Consider the following 13,766-nt stretch of genomic DNA (forward strand, 5'->3'; position numbering starts at 1 on the left):
TTCCCTTATTAGATCTTTTTTTAGACACTGGGGGTGTGACTCATGTGTGTTAGATATCCTGAACAACACATTCCACCAAAGGTGCTGAAAAACAGCTCTCTGATTAAATATTGTCTTTAGAAAGTTGTTAAAAATTAAGGAAGGTGTGGGAGAGTGAGGGGACAGTGAGTCAGTATAAACCCCCCTGATCATGTGACTTCAGACACCATGGAAACAAAATCAGTAAGCAGCCTTAGTATCAAACACATGAGAAGCAAACAGTTTTAACTGTTTAATAAAACAAAAGCAACTTACTCATAGTGATGTGAATGCTCACACGTCCCAAAATGTAAAAACCAAGAAAGCAGTGATGCACCAAAAAGTTTTTTTTTTTTTTTTTAAGTTACACTGAAACCAGAATTAATCAAAACCAAAAATCATATTTAGAGAATACATATGGCTAACTGAACTCTTACTGCCATCCAGGGTATCGCGCTCTCAGATGATAAATTAGATAAATTAAACTTAGTAGTAAACTTCTTCGGCAACCAACTGCGATTTGAGTTGAACAAATTTGACTTATTGCTAGTTCATCATTTGGGTCTCATTGAAGTCTATCCACACTACTGACATTTTAACCTGTTGTAGTTTATCCCAGTTATATGCATGAAACAGACACAACACCTCAAACTTGTCACCTGAAGGTCGCAGGTTTGAGTCTCAGTCCCGGCAGGAGTTGTAGGTGGGGGCTGTGAATGAACAGCGCTCTCTTCCTCCCTCGATACCCATGGCTGAAGATGGGTTAAATGCAGAGCACCAATTTCGAGGATGGGTTACTATACTTGGCAAAAGTCACGACTTTTTTTTTCATTCAAATAAAGGTTAGCAAACCTCACCATTTTGGTCCTTCCAAAACTATTTTGAGGGATTCAACCAAATACTTTCAGTTGCCAAAGTTTTGGTGCATCACTACCTGAAAGCCATATACATTTGTACTTGGTGTTTTACAAATGTAGCTGTGACACACTGTTGCAGAGTGTGTTGTTGTGAGTTTGTGAGACAGTGTTTGCTAGTTTAGGATTGGGCCAAAATAATTAACACAACTAAGTGGCACAAAGCTATGAAATCACCACCCGGGTATCAGATGAACTAGATTCCTGCTTGATAAGAAAATGACTTGGCTGTTATGAAAGGCTGAAACATCATGTATCAGGTTTTTAAAGTATATTTTGGCTAATTCAACATGTACAGTATATTATCTACAGTACGTTCTTACGGAAGATCAAGATACATGTAAAGTACAAATGTTCATCTTTATTTCTTCCTTTTGTAGAACTGCTTACCGGTATAGCTCAATTGGCCTCATTTCAAAATGATATACTTCACATTGTTATTGATCTAAACCAACACTGAACTGACTTGAGTCATAAATAATGTCACTATTGACTCTTTGAGTTTGCAATACTGAATTTGATGTTTTCCTGTTTATCTTTGTAAAGATCCTTTGACACAATCTGTATTGTAAATTGCTATAGAAATAAAGGTGACTTAACTTGTTTAATGAGTTTAGTCATACTTCATAATGTCATAACAAATCGCAAACAGAAAGGGAGAGGGATTCGGACCAGGGGTGCCCATCAGCATTTCCTGCCATGGGCACAACCTAGCGGAAGACTATGCAGAGACTTCCTGTTTAAACAGGAAATGGGGAGTATGGGGGCACAGAACAGAAGCCAAAACAGTGGAGGTGATGTCAGAGGAAAACCCTAATAGTGAAACCATGAACTGTCAATTGTTACTGAACAGACAGACCAAACAGTCTCCATTCATGGGGACCGATAGTGAACTGCACAGCATCAAGTTGAAGCTTGAAACAAATACTGTGTTCCACGCTGACTGGCACATTCAAATTACAAGCTTGAACTAACACAAAATTGCATTTCTTTCTTCCCTCTCCAAACAGACGCAGATGCACAAGTCCTCAATTAAAGATGAAAAGAGTATGTTATTCAAAGTAAATGCATTAACACAGCTATGTTCTTCTGTCCATACTTCTCACTAGATTATTTGATCATGCATCAAAGCACATGGGAAGCACAAACACAGAATTAAAACTGCAATAATTTGATTATATAACAACTCCCCCACGCCTAACAGACTTTTTCTTACATATGCTACTCTGTTGCTGCTCTCATTCAGTGTTCTCTAGAATTTGTATTAATTAGTTAAGCATCCTCGTGAAAAACTTTTTAAACATTTTAAAGACTCATTTTAAACAACTCTTTTACATGATTTGGGAGTAACCAGTTGCCTCAAGTGAATCATTCATTGTTTTTGTGCAACACATGCGCACACCTTTCGTTCATCAAATCTGATTTTCTGTTAACAGCCTATCTGACAAAAGGATGAAAAACTTAAAAGTTGATTGGTGAATTATTCATCATTGGTTTCTCCTAATTTGTCTTTAGCTGATATTATAATGATTTTCTAATTTAGAATATGATCAATGTAAAAATATGTTTTGGGCACATTTGTCTATTAAAAACTTAACATTTAAACTCTATTCTGGTCAAATGAACAAAGTTACTTGAATAACTATAAATTTAATAAAGATTTGTTCATTTTGCTGAGTGAGATTCTGATCTCCCATTACAAGTACTTACTTTGAAACATATTCAATCAGAAATGGCAAGCAAATGTCACAAATAATTACAAAGAAATTGCAAGTAACACATTGAATAAAACATACAATTTGGAAATAGAAAGACGTAAATATAATTTTCTCCAATAAAGCTCCAATAATTTAGTTTTGTTTGCAACTTTGAAAAATCACTTTGACATTGTAATAGCAATTAAAGTAAATGATAATATACGATAATAGTGTAAAACTTATTTAAATTTAAAGTGCCCTTATTATGCCATTTCGGATATTGCCTTTCATACAGTGTGTATTGTAGCTGTATGATTATAAACCATCTGCTTTTTAAGTTAATAAAGTGTTTGTCTCCCAAAAGAAAGAATCGACTCTGAACAGCTGAAACAAGTCGTCTATAATTTGTGCAGCTGTCACTGGGTAACGTATTTGCATAATAACTGCCTATGCTTTAAGTTGGCTGGCTGCAAACAATTTGACCTGCCCTTAAGCACTTTAGCTTGTTCGCAAGGTAAACATCATGTCGAGAAGACCCTGTCAAAGTAAATTTGTTTTATTTTCACCTCCGAATGAATGAGGCTACAAAGAATCACTGGTTAATTTATTATTTTTTTTTTTCTCTGTACCACAGCAGTACAACGCCAGCCTTTTTGTATGTTCCAATCATTTTACTGACAACAGCTTTAATAACAGGAAGTTCAACAAAATGCTTGCTCTTAAAAGATGGCTCTGTACCCTGTTTATTTAAACCAGTTGGCTCTACTGAATCACAACCTGTATGTATGATAAATAATAGATGTTTATATTTTCTATGTAGCATTCAAAATACGGAACTATGGCAATGAACGTATTGCTTCCGATAAGCGCCATACACAGTAGACCAATCACAACAGACTGGGCCATCTGACCAATCACAGCAGAGTAGGCTCACAGAAAGGAGGGGTTTAGAGAGGCTGAATCTTAGAGCTGCTTCTATTGAATCGTTTGAGAATCATTGGAAAATGAAGTGAGATTATAAATGCATATTTTGAGAAAAAGTTTTTTGACCTTGCATGCATGTAAACCTATTGTACAAGACTCCCAAAACATATCAGAATCCTTTTAACTGGTATAATAATGCAAGAAACTGACTCGAATGCTGACAGTTTGCCAGGTCCCATTAGCAGACCTCAAAAGAAAGGGAGAAAACGGGAAGAAGCTGGCACCAGTACTACATAATGGATTTTTGAAAGCTAAGAGTAAAAGAATGAACATTTTTCTAATTCATATGTTCTCCCGGGATGTCCTAATGCTAGGCTATTGATTAACAACCTTCAACTTAATCACAAACACACACACACACACACACACACACAAACAGCAGAATAAATGACATGAATCAACAGAAATGCCTGAAATGGAGAAAGCAAGATACAGATGAGCATGAGTATAAAGTGAGAGCACTCTTAGAGAGCATTAGTGCACAAAAATATAAACAATACTTTCAATATTTAACAGTAGAAGATCTCAAATAGTTATGTTAAACATCTGGTTTAAAGGGACCAAATCAATACAAATGATCAAAGTCAACATGAAACAGCAAAATATATTAGCATTGACTGGATGGCACTCATGCTGACAGAAATCTCTAAGCAATAGTTAAGAGTGGATCCAAATAATCTTTCTACCATCCTTAGATAGGACACCACTGATATACATCGCAGTGAAATTTATTATATGACTGTGGAGACCAAAGGATGAGTATATGTGAAAACTGTGGAGCAGGTCACTTTTTCTAATGGATTTTATATATATGGCCTCGAGGTTTCCACAGCGATTAGGATTTAATCAGTTCTCTATAAATTCTCAACATATTGTCATAAAGACATATAGATAAACTCTATAGCCACAAATAGATCCTCTATGCTCTACAAAGTACATGTTGTGGGAATTTCATCAGATGTAATATTCCCACAGTGAAGCGGTTTGATGGGCTCCATTCCAGCTACAGTTCTGAAATCTTCCATTCGATGACCACTCACCATACATCTTTATGATCCTGTCAGAAAAAACTGCTCGCTATAATTCCTCTGAAGTATTTCCAGATTTTGATTCTGGCTGCTGCCAGTCCCCTAACACTCTTTGGACTGATATGTGCACAACTTTGAGGAAAACAAGCTGGGAAATTGTTTGAGCAAAAGATAAACTTAAGAGTGTAGACTGAGTGTAAACCAGGGATAGGCCACATCCAACAACCGACTAGCTTATAAGTGAAGATGATGATTTTATGTAGATAATTGCTGATAAAATAATTATTTTATTATGTAACAACAATTTGTGGAGTTATTTTAGCTGTTGGAAAGTTGGGGAAAAAAAACATGAATTCTGTTTCATTAAACTACGGAAGTAGTTCTAAGCGGCCATGCATTATAATTTTTTTTCTTCTTGTTTCCTCGTTATAACGACAATTTTCTCGTCATAACGAAGGTGTTTTCTCGTTATAACGACTTCATTTTCTCTAAGAAGTTACAAAACTGCGCCAGCAGGTGGCACTATAGACCTGAATATAACTGATGGGGTGTTGTCTATCCACTTTACTGTACGCGGACCTTCCTCGTGATCGCTATAATTTGTGCAGTCTTCATTACTGACATTTAATTAATTCATAAATGGTAAATGCTTGAATCATTATGATTATTTTGTGTATTAAGTTCCTGCTAGATGCATGAGTTTCACCAATGCGTTCTGTGTCATATAATAATTGCTTATCAAACCAAGGTTGACGTCACTGTATTCTGTTTGCACCTATATCTTTATTTGTGCTTCTTTTAGGCACATGATTAGGTAGTTAATAAGCGGATATGTTCTGTTTATTGTTCTGGGATTTAACGATGTAGGCTGATGTGCTTCTTTTCCTTATTACTAATCTTTATTGTTAACCATATTGATGAGAAATGTGATGAATATGTAAAATTAATAGGCTAATTTAATTCAGTTTTGTTCTATAATGTTGTAATCATTTTTTTTTCTACACACTCACACACACACTACACGTACACATGAAAGCTCTTTTCAAACAGAAGCTTGCAACACACATGTTATCTACCACATCATATAATGACTGCTACAAATTACAAATTATATATAATTTTATTTCAAATAAAGGGAAAATTAAAAGTGTGTTTAATCCAAGCAGCTCTAATGGCGCGGACCATTTAAACATGTTAATTACAAAAACAAAACGTTTGTTGTACGGTCTCTGGAAAAATCAACAGTGATTGATCAGCCTTTATTTATGTACAGTATTGTAGACGTTATTAACTAGGCGAAGCAAAACTTGCTGAAATATGGGCTACAGTAAGAGCGCCTGCATGGTTGTCCATCAGATGCCTGTCAAAGTTGAGTTTGTTACTATAGCAACAGTAAAACTGTCATGTCATTATAACGAGAAAACAAACTTCCGTTATGTCGAGATAACGAGAAAAATAAGTCATTATAACGAGAAAACGATTTTCGTTATGTCAAGATAACGAGAAAATTAAGTCGTTATAACGAGAAAACGATTTTCGTTATGTCGAGATAACAAGAAAAATAAGTCGTTATAATGAGAAAACGACTTTGGTTATGTCGAGATAACGAGAAAAATAAGTCGTTATAATGAGAAAACGACTTTCGTTATGTCAAGATAACGAGAAAATTAAATCGCTATAACGAGAAAACAAAAAGGAAAAAAATATAATGCATGGCCGCTTAGAACTTCCGTAATAAACTGCTAAACATTGATCAATGGTAAATAAGTTCAACTGTACATTATTACCTAATTAGAATCCCACCATAACAAGAAAGCAGGGTGGAGATTCTGTGTCCAGAAACATATTTGTTCTGAAATTGAACAACATCTTATGGGTTTGGAATGACATGAGTGTGAGTAATTGATATCAGATTTTCATTTTTGGGAGAACTATTCCTTTAAAACGGTTTAGTAGTTTTAATCAGCGCAACTCACAACTAGACTATTTAGTGCTTACCTAGTGTAAACACACTAAACAATTTCTGCACATTGCAATAAGAACATGTTCTCCCATTGTAAGCCGTCTGCTGAAACTGGCACCTGTCGAAGTTGGTTGACCCGGAATCTGTGTGGGCCACAATGGCCACAAAGAGCCACTGAGAGCCAAACAATGAGGCTGACCTGAAAACAGGCTGAACGTTTCCTGTCTGGCACATGAGAGTGCAATTTGGAGCAGCCGCATAATAAAACGGCCATAGTGGCCATGAGATTAACCGGAGGGAGACTAGGGGTTTGGAATCTCCCAAGGATGTGTGTATGTGTGTGAGAGACTGCACTGCACACGTACCTTCAACTGAACCCATATAATGGACATAAACCTGTTTGTGTACAAAGCCTATGACAATCCCAAACTTTGACTCATAACCTGTGTGAGTCGTTGTGAACTTGACTAGCTTGCCAGTGCTGATCCTGCTGAGCAATTGTAATGATTCCCAATGTAAAGGAAAATATCCAAACTGTTTTATTACACTTTTTAACTGAGGGATAAAATCTTACAACATATCATAATTGTACATTAGGTATAGTTAACCCAAAAACTAATATTCTGTTACTCACAATCATGTCATTTTAAATCCCATCCACTGTCATTCACCTTCAGCAAACTAATTAAGATATTATATTTATCATTATTAGTACAATTATTAAATGTATAATATTTTCTCATAATGTTTGGCCATTCATTAAATTCCATGCAACCACTATTGCTTCAAAAGTACAAAAATACACTGTTAAAGTACATGAAGCAGCAGTTTAACCAAAGCCATCTGAAGAGATGATTACTTTATATGATCAAAAGAACAGAGTTCATTGGTTGAACCTTGTGTACAAAAGATTTTTGTGTGAACTAAAAATCACAGACTCTTTTAACAGTTAAGCAGGATTTCTGGGTCAGCAGCTATTGAGCATTATGAATTCCCCCATTCATGAACATTCCTTTTTAAATATGTATACCTTTATTATTTGTAAAAAATAAAAAATCCTGTTGAATGTACTTTGTTAGGCTCTCACTATCCATTTGTTTTACATACTTTTAGGGAGTTAAAGTCTTTATAACAAGGTCAGACCCTCCCAAAAATTCACACTCTGTCATCCATACTCAAATCTGAACCTCCAGATAGAGCCGGTTTTCTTAACACATGCTATGTCTAGTCGTACCCCAAACATCAATAGCCAATCAATGGAAACATCAAATGGCAATATATACTTAGGTTTGGACTATAGGTGTAATTAACTTAAGTCTAGCCTAGATCTAGTTTTTATCTGGGAAAACAATTTTATCTGAGGAAAACCAAGAAACAAACGAGATTGGAGGACTGGCGACAATTCTAGCTCCATTACAGGGACACGCAAGCCTAGCCAGAAAAGTCAGCAAACAATAAAAGGACCTTCAACTATCAGCGCACACATGTTCTGTGAGCTCAAACATTCTGAATGACCCTGGAGTGTTTATGCACATGGCTGCAAGACCACGCTTCATCCCCTTCTCATGCTTCACTATACATACCCACCGTGATGTATAAATGTAATGAATAAAATAAATAGGCCTACCGCATTTTTAGAAGGAAGTTTGAAAAATGGGTAAAAAAATTTAATTCATCCAGTTACACGCTCAGGTTTCTTATAGTCAGTCCCACAGTATCACTAAGACTAAGGAAAAAATAGACTGTCCCAGAAACCTCCATCTGAAGGTGTGTAAAGGTTTTAATATTTAAGATATAAAAACTGCATGTTCTTATTTTGCTGAAATCAACATTTGCAAAACATGCTTTTATAGCTAAAAAAAAAATTTTTGTTAAAGACTGTTAAAGTTACTGGTAGACAACTGATAGCAATGGGAAGAGAGTGCTTCAACTGTATAAAATAACTTCTTCTAAATCATATCAAGCCATACGTCATCTGTGCCAGGGCACTAAAAACAGTGCAAAATGTCTCATTTGCAAACATAAGACAGCACCAGTAAATCATCCTCCTGTACAACCAGACACTGCTACAATAACTGCATATCTTCATTCTAAACATTTAGTTTCTTTTAATCTAAATTTTCCAACACAAATTCACTGCTTTCAGATGCAACTGTATTTCCAAAAGGATATGATGCAAACATACTGGAATTTGCAGCGGAAGAATAAGCAACAATATCGCAAACATAAACAATGAAGCAACAAATAAATAACTCCATGAGGGAGTTATTTCATGAGACATTTCACAAAGTGGTGACCGGATATAATTCAATCCTCTCATTCATTCACTCTCAGAGCAGAGTCATGACCTTACAGCTGATTTCAGGTCAGTTTAATCCTTTTTAATGAACGAGATCATCCCCATGCTGTATTTGCTGCATTCTTCTTTCACCTTTCTTATGCTCTATTAATGTATTTAATTGTTTAATTCATTAAATTAACTTGTTTTAATTCAGTGTATTTGTTCTGGTCTTTCCTCTCTTTCAATATTGTAAATTGACTGAATGGGAAACCCCTGTTCTGAGGGAAGGGAAGAACACTCAGTGATATCTTTTCCAGCTGGATGAAGTAGAGCTGACGTCATGTGAGATCACTAATGTCACAAGAGGTCAAACATCAATGGGAGAGAAATGAAACGGAAGAACAAAGTTCAGAATCTGGGCAATGAGCCACTTCATTTGTTCTTTCAACGCTGGCAAGTTTAGTAAAGAGTATTGAGTAGCTTTATTATTTTATGGAACAAAATACTAAATATAAGCTTCCGCAAAGTCACAATGAAATCCAAGTTGAAAGTGAATCAGCAGTGAATAAGCTGAAACAAGACAAAGCCATCCCTAAAAGCTTTTTTTTAATGTGGCGTCAGAACCTTTGTCACTTTGGTCCAGAATGACAGTCGGTGTGTGGCTACACCACATTAATGTCTGAATCATTGCAAAGACTATGAATGAATCTAACGTGTGATCTGCTCTGTACACCAGTTTCTTCACAGTTACACAGTTAAGCCTACTGTTCTCCTGAAGCAATTTATTTTATAAGTGGATAGTAAATGCAGTTTAAGCATGGTAATTTAGTATTTAAATAACAGACGCACACAACTCGCAGCCTCCCCAATGTTCAAAGCCACAGGATTCTAAAATCTGCTAAAGAAAATAAAATGCTTTTATTTATTAAAATCTGTGCACTCCTGGCTAAATCAGTCTCAGAAGTTTCTTAATCAGTTGTGTTTGGGAGGTAACACTGGATACATTAGCTCAGGGAAATCAGAGATAGTTGAGTGTGAAGAGTTTGCTCTGGAAGGCCTGAAAGCAAAGAACCAAGCACACCTGCTGATTTGTGCCAAGCATTTATACAAGCAGGTCATTCGCTGGCCTCCAGGTGCTCCATTGCGGGTTCTTGTAGCTGCTGAAGACCTATCTGGTTTCACTTTCCCTGGTGACTGTTTCACGGAGGGTTACAGTTCTCTTTGAAGGTCTGCCGCCTTTTCTGAGGGGGAGCTTTGGTAAAATTACACCAACTAACATCTGAGTCTTTTGTGTGTCCCCAGCTCTTGACCAAAAAAAAAAAAAAATCCAACTCAAAGTCTACATTTTTTAATAAAGAGATTCAGTCAAATAAAACCTATAAAATAACCAAACATTATTTTAAGAGATGTATCCATGTAAAGCTGGATTATTTACAGCAATTATGGCATTGACTGTAAAATCAATGTTTAGTTAAACAGATCACCACACAGACGACTTCGATATTTGTCTCGCTGAGATGCATTAGCGACAGCTGTTTTTCTCATCTAAACTGCTTTATCCACATTCATGCCTAGAGGACTGTGCATTCCCTTCTCTGCGTGGCAGTGTACAAGTAACTGAGAAAAGAGGGAAAACTTGCCAAGTACTTATTTTCTTAAGGTCAGCAATTTACAGACTGCATCCCACAATTCCACCCATTAGCTATCAAGGATGCAGACAACACACTCTGACAGTGAATAACAAGAGCAGACTGAAATAGACTTAGAAAGAGGAAAAAGTGACCCAAGAAATAGAAACTTCCTACGATTCAATCTCGCCTTTTATTTGGCAGAAGGCTTGCAAAGCACTTGAAAAGCATGGACACCCCTCAGTGGATCTTGTCAAATTTATTTAAACTGCAGTCAGTCATAGTCCTACAAGGAAAATATCAAATTAGATTTTCTTTACTTACCAACGCAGTTACAGCCTACACTGTTTTTTATTGACACAGTTATGTACAATAAGTCTGGTTCAGATGATCTGTTACATATTTATGCAGAAATGATGGACACTACAGTTTTACATCCTGCTTAGACATGTTCTGTAATGAGGTTAAAATCTCATAAACAATTTCAAACTATAAAACTGAGGTGTGACCATGAACATTAAACACGTTAAGAGTAGCTCTTGTATCTCCCAATAAACTACAGGGCTTGATGTCATTTCCCTGTTCTTATGAACCAGGCTTTGTAAGGGACAATCCCTGATACCCTGTGTGTCAGGACAGTACCACCAAACTAGATTATTCTTCTAAACACCAATTATATGTAGTCCCACTTTAACAGGGGCAATAGCGGAATAGTCATGGATATGGATGAAGAATAAAAAACAACAACAACAACAATAATAATAATAATAATAATAAAAACAATATTGAAAATATGTATAAAAAAAAAAAAAAAAGACGTGACAAAAACATTTATGACTTCAGTGACTGTAAGGACAGTGAACATTCTGGACACATGGACTGGAGCGCACGCGACATGCAAATAAAAAAACGGTTAAACATGCAGAAAATATTTACATAGCCTGCATTTCCAATTCATTCATTTTTTTTAACCCTATAGGATTATCAAATGGAGATGTATGGTTTAAAGTCCAGAACTACATGCTACCCTAAGGGCTCGAAAGGGTGGACACCAGCAAGATGACAACATGTCTCAATTAATATTCATTTTAAAGCGCAGAGATGGAAGCATAACAACAAGTGCGTGAAAATAAACAGCTAACTGTTACACCAACATGGGGTGAAATGTATGGGCGTTATGAACACATGCAGCGTTGAATGAAAACACTTGACGGACTTTTTATTCTCTTTTAAAGTGTTGTAGGTGAATAAATGTAACATGCTGAAATGATCAAACGCTCAAAATGTCACATTGATCACTGGACCATACTTTAGCCACAATACATAGCCCGGCCACACTCCCAGAACAACCAGAGGCTTTCTTTGGCTCAACTGGAGATGAAGTCAAATGTGGAATTATAAGAGTTTATTACAGTTCTACAACCCCCACAGTCAGCAAAATTCTGACTGATGATGGAGAGCTTTTGTGCACGTGGGAACTGTCCCATTGTCAAATGACTAAGATGAATTCGCTCCCTTTTATTTAACACGCTCTTCTCGTCGTTTTGTCCAGGCAATTTTCTCATAGGAACAAACAATAACAGCACACAGTATATCTAAGCCAGTTTGTTTAGAATGGGCTCTCCCAGCCCTTGCCTAGTGTAAACCCACTTTTACAACAGAACCGCCGCTTAAGTTAAAAAGCCTATGCTTAAGTATCAGACATAAGAAAGATGAGATAATAGTAGCCACTCACCCAGCGGCGAAGAGCTCTGCAGTTCTTTTATGTAATAAAACAGCCGATAATTCTAAAAGAATGTTAAAGGTGTATTTCCCACGTCCCTGCTGCTGAACAGTGCGGTATATAAACTAAAAAGGCAAATAGTTCATTTGCCCGATTCAATCCTCAGACACATTTGAGTTTCCTCTCCCATTCTCTCTCTCTCTCTCTCTCCCGGAGAACGGAGATTGCTGCGCGTTCCCAGTTTCCCAGGCGTTCCTCGCGTCCCGTTTCCTGTCCTGCCCAGATTCAGCGCTCGACCAATCAGGAGGTGCGTGGATCCCCACTTTCTCCACACAAGAACAACAGCAGCAGAACGCTACTGGTGCGAAACGACAACAGGCAGCACATGTGCATCTTGTATAAAAACACTGAAATATAGGCAGTTAGAATAATAAAAACCCTATATGTTTTAACACCAGGTTTGGATGATTTGCTATGTTGTGAAGTGTTAATGTGGGTATTTCAATTTTTTTTTCTTAGTCACATCAGTGTGGTAAAGATCTGCAAAGTGAAACGTAGCAGTTTGTTTTCGAGAACGAATTCAACACATTTTTGGGAAAGTGTAGTAACGTCGTTCTCCCCCCAGCGGACAAAACCATAAATGCAACAGTCGTGCTTTGTTTATTATAAAAGGTGTATTCTTTTGCTAAATGCCGGTGGAAAATAGTTTTTGTTTTTTTTACTGAATTTTTTGGCAAAATTTTTAATATACAATGTTTCTAAAAGGCTATAACAGACTTAGCAAGATGACATTTAAAAGCTTAGTTAAGCTCTCTCGTTTTAAAATACTATACAGTGATGATTGAAAGATGAACGAATAAACATTTCTCCAAACCTGATGATCATGTTCAATATATTTAGTTTTACAGTTATAATAAAAGGCTTTTACTTGCTAAGAAAATATAAACTATAAGTCAGATGACAGAAGGCCTGTAGTAGACTGTGTGCCAAAGGATTTTCAGCAAAGTTTTGAATCATGTTGTTCATTTAGAAATAAATGGCTTTATGGGGTTAAAGCAACCACTAAGTCTTTAACAAGTTAATAATAAATTAATAAAAATAAAATGATAATATAATAAAATGTAAAAATGTAAAATAAACAAAAGCAATAATAACAATTATTGAAAAAAATTGTCATTGAATATTTTTCCTGATTAAATATATAAATTAAGTAATATATATGTATGTATATATGCGCGCGTGCAGACACACACACACACACACACACACACACACACACACACACACACACACACACACACACACACACACACACACACACACACACACACACACACACCTTTATGAATGGTAGGCTCTGTAAACTTGTTATCATGTTTTGTGGTTCATGCAGGAAGTTTAAGGGGTTGCTAAGAATGCAGGGGTCTGAAACCAGTTTAGGTCTAAATATAAATAAAACCACAAAAGCGAAACCTCATTATGTATCTCATTCATAATATAAGAAACTTGATTAATCAGAATCTTTTGTTT

At 36.2% G+C, this 13,766-nt stretch overlaps 1 protein-coding gene across 5 annotated transcripts in view; it reads right to left on the reverse strand.

Moving 5' to 3' along the window:
• Positions 1-12,508, reverse strand: part of LOC113105365 (ras-associated and pleckstrin homology domains-containing protein 1-like) — a 56,700-nt gene extending 44,192 nt beyond the window's left edge. For 3 of the 5 annotated variants that reach the window (XM_026266412.1, XM_026266419.1, XM_026266406.1), the window contains exon 1: positions 12,249-12,508. The gene's annotated coding sequence lies outside the window, so the exon portion shown is untranslated. The remainder of the gene's footprint in view (positions 1-12,248) is intronic. The other 2 variants (XM_026266428.1, XM_026266423.1) reach the window with 1 other exon arrangement.
• Between the last annotated feature and the right edge of the window lie 1,258 nt (positions 12,509-13,766).

Source organism: Carassius auratus, chromosome 1 (assembly GCF_003368295.1).
Source record: "Carassius auratus strain Wakin chromosome 1, ASM336829v1, whole genome shotgun sequence".
NCBI lineage: Eukaryota > Metazoa > Chordata > Actinopteri > Cypriniformes > Cyprinidae > Carassius > Carassius auratus.